This window comes from Molossus molossus, unplaced genomic scaffold (genome assembly GCF_014108415.1).
Source record: "Molossus molossus isolate mMolMol1 unplaced genomic scaffold, mMolMol1.p scaffold_m16_p_14, whole genome shotgun sequence".
Lineage (NCBI taxonomy): Eukaryota > Metazoa > Chordata > Mammalia > Chiroptera > Molossidae > Molossus > Molossus molossus.
This window is the reverse complement of record NW_023425349.1, coordinates 74,371,206-74,383,407: the sequence shown is the minus strand read 5'-3', so window position 1 is coordinate 74,383,407 and position 12,202 is coordinate 74,371,206.

Here is a 12,202-nt window from a genome sequence, read left to right as displayed (position 1 = left end):
TCTAACAACAACAAAAGAAGACCACAGCTTTTAGTTCTATAACCACGAGAGAATGAATCTTGACGATGACAGCAACTAAAGAGATATTGGAAGTATGTATTTCCCCAGCTGAGGCTTTGAAGAGACTGTAACCCCAGGAGACACCTAGACTGCAGCCTGACAAGACCCGTAGTAGGGAACCAAACTAAGCTGCACCTAGAACTCTTATCTACAGAACGTATGAGATAATAAATTTGCCCATGATAGATGAGAAATGAAAGGGAGCTTAACGGTCCTTGAGTCTAATTCTTTCTTTTCCTAAGAACACTAAAGGAGAGCAGGTAAATGACTTTTCTATTATCACTGAGCAAGTTATTAGATCTGGGAATAGAACAAAGTATTCCTGATTTCCGATTCAATATTCATTTGGTGGGCTTTTGTTTAAAGCTTTTTAAAGAGACATAAAGGAGTAAAGTTATATATATATATATATATAATTTAATAGATACATAATCTAATACAGTTGTCCAATGTTCTGCTTTTGTAGACTGGGAAAACTGAGAGCCTAAAGGGTTACATAACAAAACCCCTGTCCCCAGACATAAAACAGAAATACTTTGCATAATGAATCACATGTGATTTATTTGAGCTGTTGTTTCATTGTCCATCCATCGCTTTCTGGTATTGATGACGGCACAAATATTCACAGGCACCCCCACAGTGCAGACTCCACTGCGGTTCTCCTGCTTTCTCCTGCTCCACCTAGGAATCTCCTGCGGTGCTCTGTCACCCATTAGCTCGGTCATCTTCTTTCCCGCACCTCACAGATGAAACCCACTGCGCCCACCTAGTCCTCTGAAGCTTTGGTCAGCCCTTGCTTTCTAATCTCTAATAAAGTCATTCTAAAGTGTTAAAATATGACGATTGTTCTCCCGGAGATATATCTATGTTAAAAGCAATCCTGAACACGGCATGTCTCAATTTCCTGAAATAAATTTCAATGTTGAAATTTATACATTGTTGAGAAAGTGTTTCTGGAGAATGTATTACATAGAAGGTTTTGGACAGCACCATAAAATCACTTAGAAATCTAGATAGATCTAATTGCTAGGAAGTTACTTTAACAGATAAACCAGAATTAACCTAGGTGCTTGGTAATAACACCCTTAAAAACAACAACAACAACAACAACAACAACACCAATTCCTTATATAAGTCACAGGCACAGATATCTTCTGGACCTTTCTATTTTCAAAGTAGAACCTGAACTGAATTGAAAATGCTTAGCCTGGCTATAAAAAATCCCAGGCCACATGGTGTTTAAAGTGTTTTGTGTGTCCCCCACTATTTTTAATGATATTTTTTTCCTTAGCTGAACAACCCAGAGGCTGAGCAAATGCAACACAAACCCTGTGGTTCTTTTTAAACTCAGCTCGAGTCTCAGCTCTCTGTCTCTGCTCTTCCAACCCCCCACTTAGCTGCCATGTTCAACAACACTTCAAAGGTGTGGCTGACTTCATTTCTGGGCTTAGATTCTGTTTAAAGAGGAAGCTAAATTAGAATCAGTTTATCACCCTTGGCTAGGATTTTTAACAGAATTTAAAACCTAAGAGGAACCCCAGTCACATCTAAAATGATACCAAGTGTATCAGCTGGGTGCTTGATCTTCAAAGGAAGCCATAGCCCTGGATAAAGCTCACTTGTCACTGCTGCATAGCATCTTGAGGCTCCGAGTGCACAGTTTCATGGATACTCAGGGCACTTGCAGTATTTTCATTTTATTTTTCTTTAAAGAGAAAGAAATTAGGCTTATTTTTACATATTTTTCTTTACATGATGATGCTTTAATTAAAATCAAGGAAAACAGAGAAATGAGTACTGGGAGAACAAGGACAAAAGATCCTGAAATTAATCTTCCCTAATTTGTTAGAAATTGGGTCAGCAGAGGTACTACTGAGAGCATAAACCCTAACCCTCAAATCATCTTGTGGGGCCGAGAAAGCACACACCACCACGGAGCTCCACCTAATTGGCTGTGGCATAGAGGCTGCTGTTAGTTGAAAGCAGAACTATTGTTTTGAAAAAGCAGATGGCCTTCTCTAAATCTTCTTATTATATCTCTGGTTTCAAGCTTTGGCTAACGTATATGTTACATTTAACAAAGTGTTTATATACTCTATAATCAGTGGCCTGAATACAGTATTTTATCCTTTAGAAGTATTATATGTTTTAAAGGACTGTTCATTTGAAATGAAAGTTGAATGATGGACAGGTGTTCTCTACAGGGCAAAATTGGAAAACTCCAAGCAAAGATAGTAGCATGAACAAAAGCACAGTGAGATGAAATCACGTGTTATTTTTGTGGAACTGCATGCATTTTAGAATGTTTGGTGTGTAGGTTGGAGGCAGAGGTGGCTCACTAGAAAAGGAGGCTAAGGAGGGGGGAGAATGATCTTATTATATTGCTCAGTTTAGATTGGTTGACTGAGTGTGGGGAGTGACTACAGGTAAGGGCAGCATCTGGAAAAGAGGCTCAAGGACCACAAGGGCTATTAGCAAGTTCGATAGGCCAGAAAAAAATGAAGCTAAGAGGATAGTGGACGCACAAGCCAGGGGAGACTTGAAGATGAACCAACTGAAGAGATGATCAAAGAATATAATAATACAATAGACAGCAGTGTTGGAATTCAGGGATAAGAGAAACTGAAACAAAGTGAAGGAGTGAATGGGTAGTCTGGCATTTTAGGAAATTAAGTCTGAAAATGTGCTGATTGCACCAGGGTGCTCATTTATTTAAAGCCAAATACATGGAAGACGGGAAAGTTCCTCAAATGGGCATTTGTTAGACTGTAAGATTCAGTAGAAGCCATGACTTTTGAAGCCTGGAGACACAGGTTAAGTTGCTATATCCCTAAAACTTTGGGAAGTTATTTAACCTTTTTTAAGCATCGGATTTCAAGTGTATGAAAGGAATAATAATAATACCACTTACTCTATAGAATATTGTGAATATTAAATAAATTTATATAAAATATCTGGCACAATTTTTGGTACATATTGTGTGCACAATAAATGTTAATTTTTCCTCCTAGAGAAAAATCTACATGATGTATATGTGCATTCTGCAGAGCTTAAAAAAGGTTTGTAGTAAATCAAGATCCACCATTGTGGGAAGGAATATATAAATACCACAAAAGGGAAAAGGAGCCAGGACTGCAACAAGGGTAAAGTCAACTGTTGCCAAGCAGAGTAGAATTTAGCAACTTTAAGCCTTAGGACAATTGTGAAAGAGAGATGAGCAGAGAAGCTCTCTCCTTGAAAATTAGGGCTTATGGTCCTTCTAAGCTGGTACATAAAAACATTTTTATGAGCTTATCCTCTTATCTTTATACTATGGTGTTATTTGAAAAAAATATATATATTTCTTGCTTGAACCTAGTTATTTCAGTCATCAAGATATTGCACTAAAACACTTTAAAACATATTTTGTGGAGCTTAATCTGTGAACATAATTAGTAAAACAGCTTTATTTTAATGTCATTCAATTATATCTAACTTTCATCATTTGTGTTCCTACTATGTACTAAACACTATGTGAGGTGTTATACATAAAGAAAAGATGCAGAAGAGCCCTGGCCCTTGTTGTTCAGTGGTTAGAACATTGTCCAGTGCACCAAAGGGTTGCAGGACTGATTCCCTATCAGGGCACATACCAAGGTTGCAATTTCATCCCCTGGCCAGGCACATATAAGAGGCAACTGATGGACATTTCTCTCTCTCTTTCTCTTTCTCTCTCTCATCAACAAAAAAAGCTTATCCTTAGGTGAGGATTTGAAAAAAAAAAAGGATGCATAAGATATACCGAATTCCCTCAAAGCCCTCACATTTTAGAAGCCTAGTCCATGATTTTTCTCATCATGGACCCCTGAGACATAAGTAACTTTACATGCCACTGTGGGTCATGCTAAGGCAAAGGAAGTGTTAATAAAACTGGACAAAATGTCTTATTAATTTACATTATTTTTCAAAACCAGTCAATGTTCCTCTGTATAGGAAGTTTATCTTGTCTTGAACCACATCTGAGCTTCAAAAATAAGAGACTATTGACTTCCAGAATCAATTACTTATTTTCAGTGTGAGAAATTATTTTACTAGGCCCCAAACATCCTAGAATAAAACCAAAACAAAAAGCTCCTTGTGTCAGTAAAACAATACAGTCCTCAAAGAAAGATATTCTTTCTTACTCTACTTTCTCAAGAGCAAGGCTAGACTTCCCATGGTAGCTTACCTACCTTTGCTCAGTAGCCCTTCTCTAAGGCAAATAGGTGGAGTGATCAAACTCTCTTTTACCTCTTAATGTGCATTTCTCCTTTTGGCAAATACTCTTGAGTTCTTGGTTTTACTCTCTCATTTCCCACATCCAAATCGATATCTAACAATGCTAATTTCTAAATGTTTCTTTTTTTTTTTTTTTTTGGTATGTACCCCTAGCAGAAACCAAACCCAGGACTCTCTGGTCCACAGGCTGATGCTCCAACTGCTGAGCCAAACTGTCCAGGGGCTAAATATTTCTTAAATTCATGTCTTACATCTCTACTCCCTCTATGCCAGGCCCTTACTTATCACCCAACCATTGTAATAACCTCCCAACCAAATTTTCCTCTTCCTGCCCCATTCTATGGGCAAAGTGATCACTCAAACAAGAAATTCTGACCATGGGTTTATTTGCTAAAATGTTCAGTGGAGGCTTATTGTCTACAAGATGAAATCTGAGTCTTTTGTTTAGAATAAAATATCTTCTATAAATTGACCCTTGCCTATATGTTTGGCCTTCCTTCATGACACTTCAGCTGTAACACTGAAACATTGCACATACTAGCAACTTAATATTTTGCAAGTATTACCACTCTCAGAAAAAGATGATAATCTGATCAAAGAAAGTGCTTCAGTGTTAGATAGTCAAGTAGAAAAATGTTATTTCAAACTACTGCAGCCCTGGCTGGTTTGGCTCAGAGGTTAGACAGTCAGCCCAGGGACCAAAGAGTTGTGGGTTTGATTCCCTGTGAAGGGCATGTACCTTAATTGCAGGTTGGATCCCTGGTGTTAGTGGGGATTGTGAGGCAGGCAACCAATCAGTGTGTCTCTCTCACAATGATGTTTCTCTCACTCTCCCTCCCTCCCTTCTTCTCTGAAAATATTCTCAAGCAAGGATTAAAAAATAATAAAAATAAAATAAAAATAACACTACCTCAAAGCTGGTAAAATAGAGCTAAAATGTATTTGACAATTAAATTACAACGAGACAATGATTCTATGCCAACCTCATGATCTTTATCTACAGATCTAATGCCACTCGTCTCTATCGGTGCTCACTCTAAAAACTCTGTTTGAAATACCCTCTCCCTCTCTTCTTCACTTGCTGATCTTCTACTCATATGTCAAAAGTAAATTCTTGTGCCATTTCTTCCAGGAAGCATTCTCTGATAACCTCCTTGCAGGTAAAGTCAAATCCCATTGTTCTGAGTTTGAGCAGCTCTCTGTGCATCCTTTCATTGTGATACTGATTACTGAAATTTACCTGTATAAACTCTGAATTCCTGGACGTCAAAAAACATTAGGCTTTCTGTCATTATCTTCTGTTTGTCTGAAACATGATTATCACTAAATAAATATTTTATAAAGCATGCCAAGTTCCCCTTCTTTTCTAAAATATGCACAATATATTTATCATGGTTGCCATTTTTCCATAAACACTTTTCTCCACTCAATCTTAGTAAATAAATTTGACAAGTCTAACCCCGGTACATGTGATATTTTATGAGACTTGGTGTTAGCTTTCCCAGCTGCTCAGATTTGGCCATTTATAAATATTCTGCATTTTTTAGTCCTTAATTACTAATATGATTTATTAGGAAATTTTACTCTAGAGTTATCAGGTTTCTTTGGTAGCCTGTGGAGAGAGACTCAACAAAAGCCACTCAAATTCTAAGTTAATTACAGTCTCTCTCTTAATTATAAATACCCTATGCATTTTATTAACTCCTTTAAAGAATATTAACTGTATAAAACAAGTAAAACTTGCTTTTGTAATAATTACACTAATGTGATCTTGATAAATTTATCTATACTACTCAGGCGCCAAATAACTCAAATCTTTGTTTCAAAATATCAGGGACCAGAGGCTTGGTGCTTTGCTATGGGTTTACCTCTCTTGAAATTGTTGCTGAACATGACATAAGTGCAAAAACATATAAATAAAACCACAGTATACAACTTTCTTAATTTGAATTATGTATCACCTTCCTAAGGCCAGTGCAGCCTATATGACTTTTTTCCTGACGCATTTTTTTTAGAAATATGTTTCTATTGATTTCAAAGAATCAATAGAGAGTGGTAGAAGCATCAATGAGAAACATCAACTGGCTGCCTCCTGCATGCCCCCTACTGGAGATCAAGCCTGCAACCCAGGTATGTGCCCTGACCAGTGACTTCCTGGTGCATAGGACGATGTTCAATCAACTGAGCCACCCCAGCTGGGCTTAGATGCACATTTTTTATTCTAATGCACAGTGGGCTACAATTTCCCCCAAAGTTCCCTTTCTTAGAATCTTTTGTTTGTATTTACTTATTGTCTTCCTCTCTTCATTGGGGTCATTATTGAAATATGAATTGTTATAAGGCTAAGGAGTCATTTTTTCTTCAGTGGATTAGAAATAAGTCTGTAGATAAAAGCCATGAGGTTGATGTAAAATCATTGTCTACTTATAATTTAATTGCTTAATACATTTTTAGCTCTATTTACCTGTTTTGTAGTAGTTTTAAATAGTATTATTCAACTTGAGTATCTAACACAGAAACGCTTTCTTTGATCAGATTATTATACTTTTGGAGAGTGGAAATACTTGCAAAACACTAAATTGTTAGTAGTATATTCCTAACATTTTGACCCACAGAAAATATTTGATTATAAATTTAGTTGATGCAGAACAATTTTAATTTGAAATAACATTGTTGCCAGAAAATTTGATGCATAAATACCACTTCCAATGTCTATGACCATCTTAAATGAAAAGACAATTCCACTTGATATGGAGATAGTAGATTTATTTATTTATTTATTTATTTTACTTACTTATTTATTTATTTATTTTTACAGAAGTTTTTCATTTTTGGAGATAGTAGATTTAAAATATTTAAATTCCCTAAATTTCAGGAGTCACACTGTAACATTTTTATGCTTTTGCGAACAGAAAAGAATACTGTGCTTTTAAACATGTTTTTATTTTATGTGTTAGAAAACAGTGTAAAGACAGTTCTCCCACATGCCCCTTTCTTAGAAAAATAAGTGCATTAAAATTAACACAGAAACAAATAGGTAATCTGTAAAGTCCTGAATCTGTTAAAGTGACTATATAAATTAAAACCTTTTCCCAAAGGAAACTGTAGGTCTGTATGGCTTCACCAATAAATTTTATGTATTTTTAAATTATGTTTTGTATTTAGAAAATACAAAAGTAATACCTTTCAAATGCACAATATTTTTTAAATTAAATGTTTGGAGAAACATTGGTTATTAACATTATATAAGTTTCAGGTATATACTTCTATAATACATCACCTGTATATTGCATTGTGTGCTCACCCCTAAAAGTTCAGTGTTCCTCTGTTACCACGTATTTGGCCCTTTTTAATCTTTCATCCTTCCCCCATCTCCCTTTCCATCCAATAACCATCATACTATTGTCTGTCTATGAGTTTCTTTGGTTGATTAGTTGGTTTGGCTTGTTTATTGCTTTCTGTTTTATATTCCACAACATGGATGGATTTTAAGAGTATCATGCTAAGTGAATAAATCAGATAGAACAAGATTAGAAGTATATGATTTCACTCATGTGTGATCTAATGCATAATCTTGATTACAAAAATCTGACTAAGGCATTACCATAAAGAAAAATTACAGGTGAATCACTCTCATAAATATAGCAAAATTTATCTCATGCAAAAACACTGAATACACATATTTGCTAATTGAAACCAGTGATATATAAAAGTATATATTATGATAAAATTGATTTTCTCCAGAAATGCAAGGTTAGTTTAATATTTAAAAATCAACCAATGTAGATGACTATATTAAGAATATAAAAAGAAAATAAATTATCTGAATAGAGGTACAAAAGCAATGTGTGTTTTTTTCAGCATGTGGCTTAGCCATATATATCCTATGTAAGTCAAGATATGAGATATCTGGACCCATGTTCCAAGGTCTTCTAATTTAGAAAAAAACTTCTAAAGTGAGTTATAAAGTAATTTAAGCTATGTGTCCAATATTTGTAACCTTGAGCAAGTTACTTCATTTCTTTGTTTCTTAGTTTTCCACACTATAAAAGTGCAAAACACAAAATTTTCCACTCCCTGAACTTAACAGCACATCATTGTAAGAATTCCAATTTCATAGAAGATGTTAACTTATTTAAAAAGTATACTTCCATATACCTTTGTTGCTGTAATCTAATTTTATTACAATCTTAATTATGATGCATAGAGATTAATGATGCTGTGTACTCAATATGGTATCAGATAATGCAATATTACATGGAGAATAGTTTTAGGTAGAAATATCATAGTTCAGTTCTTGAGTTCTAGGAGTACTTAAAGATTTCAATCAGAATTTCAAATGCAGCAAAGAAGGCCCATCTTTATTGTTGTTTTAAATGTCTTCCTTTGCAGCCAGAAGAAAGCCGGAGGAAGCCAGCTGACAATGAGTCAGTGTAAATGCCATGCATTTTACAAAGTTGATTTGGTTCTCCTTTATGTTTGACATAATAAATCCTAGGAGTGTTGCAGTGTTTTAAAATACTTGTAACCCAAACAGTTAGACTTCCTGTAGGTATAGTTAGTCTACTGAGAAAAGGGATTTGAGTATTTCCTCTTTTGTTTTAAAAACCTGTGTATAAAATAAAATATAAATGTAATTCACAAATCTGCAAGTATTATTTGCAAATTTTGTAAGTTCATAGCAGTGTAAATAAGATAAAAAGTATAAACAAAAGCACAATACTCTTCACCAGGCACTTTATCTTGTTCGTGGTGTTGACAGTATTCTAGTCATACACCTATATGACTACACATCCACTGTGCTTTATTCATCTGTTGGCATGCTGTCTGCCCATTAACCTGGGGCACTTTGTAGATACATGAATTATGTTCTTGCTTTCACTGCTTTTGACTACCAACTTGGTACAGAATAAATATCAACAATTTATTTTGAATAAATAAACAAAGCAAGGATTTTTCCATTTTTAAAAAATGTCACACTAAAATGTCTCTTTTCCAAAGCAATAGAGCCAATATTGTAATCTGATTAGAATCCAGTTCTCCAAATTATAAAGACTATGTTTAGTTAAAAATCACTGTTTCTTCCTTTCCCAACATAAAGATCAATAGAATAAAAAATAAGAACACTAAAAAAAAAAACCTTTTCTTTTGTTTTTGGATGTACCATTAAGAAAATATCAATAAATTAAAAATATCTATAAATCACATAACTAATCAATCTTGCAACCTACTTAAATAATTTAAGTAATAGAATAATAAATGTGAGCATTTGAACTGAGTTAGTTAATATTTACTGCAAATATAGCTTGTGTCTAAAATGTCCATGAAAACAGACACAGAGAGTTGGGAAAGAGAACATTTTGGGACAGAGAGTAGAGTGATTAGGAGTAGAGTGAGCATGTACATAATCATTAAATAACAGAGTTGGGAAAGTAGGTTTCGTCATTTTGTAATGTTGTTACAGAATATGACAATACCATAAAAACTTGAACAGTACAGTGATACATATAAAGCTGAATTTGATAACATTAATCTGAATAATGTGTAGAACTAATATAGAGTACAAGGAGGTTGAGAGCAGAAAGAAAGATATTTCATTTAAACCATAAGATAGTATTGAGTTGATTTCAAATTATGGATTACAACAATAATGAAGAAATAGTAGATATAAGATTAAGGAAAACTGACTAGGCATGGCCAATAGGATAAAAAGAAAGGAGATGTAGTATCCACTTAACTATGTTAAAACAATTGGGTAAAATATTATAAAATATTTATTTTAAGACTTCATACATAATTAAACCAAGTTGTATATTTTAGTTTGATTTGGTACCTTATTGACGACTGTATGTTATCTATCAGGGGATTCAGTCATTTCTGTTTTCACTTATGAGTTTTTCAATAAAAATGTGTCTGTCAGTATTTTGTTATTAAGGCATCCAGATGTGCTATGAAATCTAAAAAGCTCTATTTGTTGCATTCATCTACCACAAAGTTTTCCTTCCATAGTCACTATAAAGAAGAAAACTTTTGGGAAAAAGGAAAGCCTTGACAATCTCCTGGACATTAGAATTGGGCAACTTAGGAAATTATTTCCAGTGTTCTATTTGTAACCGACTTTTGAAGTAAGTCTCTAGAGTTCTTTCCTTTTTGAGCTCTGCATACCATTTCATTTCCTGCCTTCTTAATTTCTGGGCAAAGCACTCTTTGCTTTTAAAAACAGCTCTCTAACATGATAGTTCATCCAAAGATGGTGTGTGCACAGCGCACATATCTTTTTAAAAAAAAACAGGGAAATCATTGTGTAAGAGAATCTTTTCCTTTTGTCTGCCTAACCTGTGAACCAGAAACTTACCATACGTTTCCACTGGACCTGCCATATCAGCAATTCATCCTCTGATTTTGATTATGGAAGCCTCATGGCAGAAGGGGTGATTGCTAAGGTAGTGTGAGCTCTCCCCTGCCCCTTACACTGCTTTTCCGTGCCCGAGGACATTGTAACGCTAACACAAATGCTTCAGTGATTATAGCTGAACCCTCAATACAAATCTGTGTAAACTTTATGTGAAAATTTATGGAAAACAATCTTCCCATATTGCTGAGTTAATACGTTGCTGAAGCCTTAGGCAGGAGAAAAGCTCGTAATAAACCCATTGAGAATTTCTGTCTTGGGTCATTCACCTTCTTCTCTGTTGCTTTAGTTTTGATGGCCCATCCTGAGGCACATGACCTAATCTGAGCCACAGACACCCTCTCTGGGTATCTTAGCATTTGTACTTCTTTTTGTGACTTCTCACTTTCTGGTTATAATTTAGCAGTTTTCACTGTATGTACAAACTTTTCAACAAACTCCCCTCTAGAATTTTAGCTATTTTTGTTGCAATTGTTCTATTGGATAGATCTTTAGAATGCTTATGTAAACTTGTCATCCTTCAGTGGCTGTTTTGCATTATGCCACGTGCACGCAGTTCAAAAGTTATTTTTTTCTCACCTTCATCATCTTTCAGTTTTTTCTGCAATAACTGTAAACTTTTACTGACATATCTCTTTTTCTCATGGTAAAATAACAACCACGTGGATGAGCACTATTGGAAAAATTTCTCCCAGAGTGCAGACATAATTGACTGATGACTCCGGTCCCATGCTTTCTTTTCCAGATTCCAAATGCTTTGAGAGCAGGGTATGGGTCCTCCTTTATATCAAGGCACCTAATGCAGTACCTGGCAAGTAATCGGGTTTCAGTAAAGGTTTTTTTGAGTTGACCAATGAATTTATCACCAATAAATATCCTGTCCATGTCGTGGGCTTCATAATCAACCATCTGGAAAAGAATAGTTGGAAACAGTTATCTTTTTGAGTTTTTTTTTTTTTCCTATTTATCTTATTCCATACCAGGCATATCTTAATCATCAATATGTATATATCCATTCTGCTCTATTTGATATAAGGTCATTATATACTGATTCAAAAGATTCTGAATCATAAACATTGGTATTTTTCACTTCAAAATTACCTTTTTGGCAGCTATACACAGTTTTGAATATGGTCTTAAATGCCTCTACTGGAAAATGATATCATAAGAGATATTTTTTAAAAGCCATAATGTTACTAATGTTTGCAAAGCCATAAATACATTAAATTTACAGTTAAAGTAGAGTTTTTAATGTGAATGAACTCTAAAATAGCTGCAGGTGACCAGTTTGGTATTTACAGTCTGTGGCATTTCCAGAGAGACAAATCTCTGTTTACTGACTGTCTGCCACTTTGGCTTCTTTAGACGAGGTAAACATCACCTGTGGTTCAGCAGGAAGCACACACCATACGCAGTGCCTGGGCAATTGCTTTGAAATGATCATTGATTATACCTTTAGTATTTTCAAAGTCA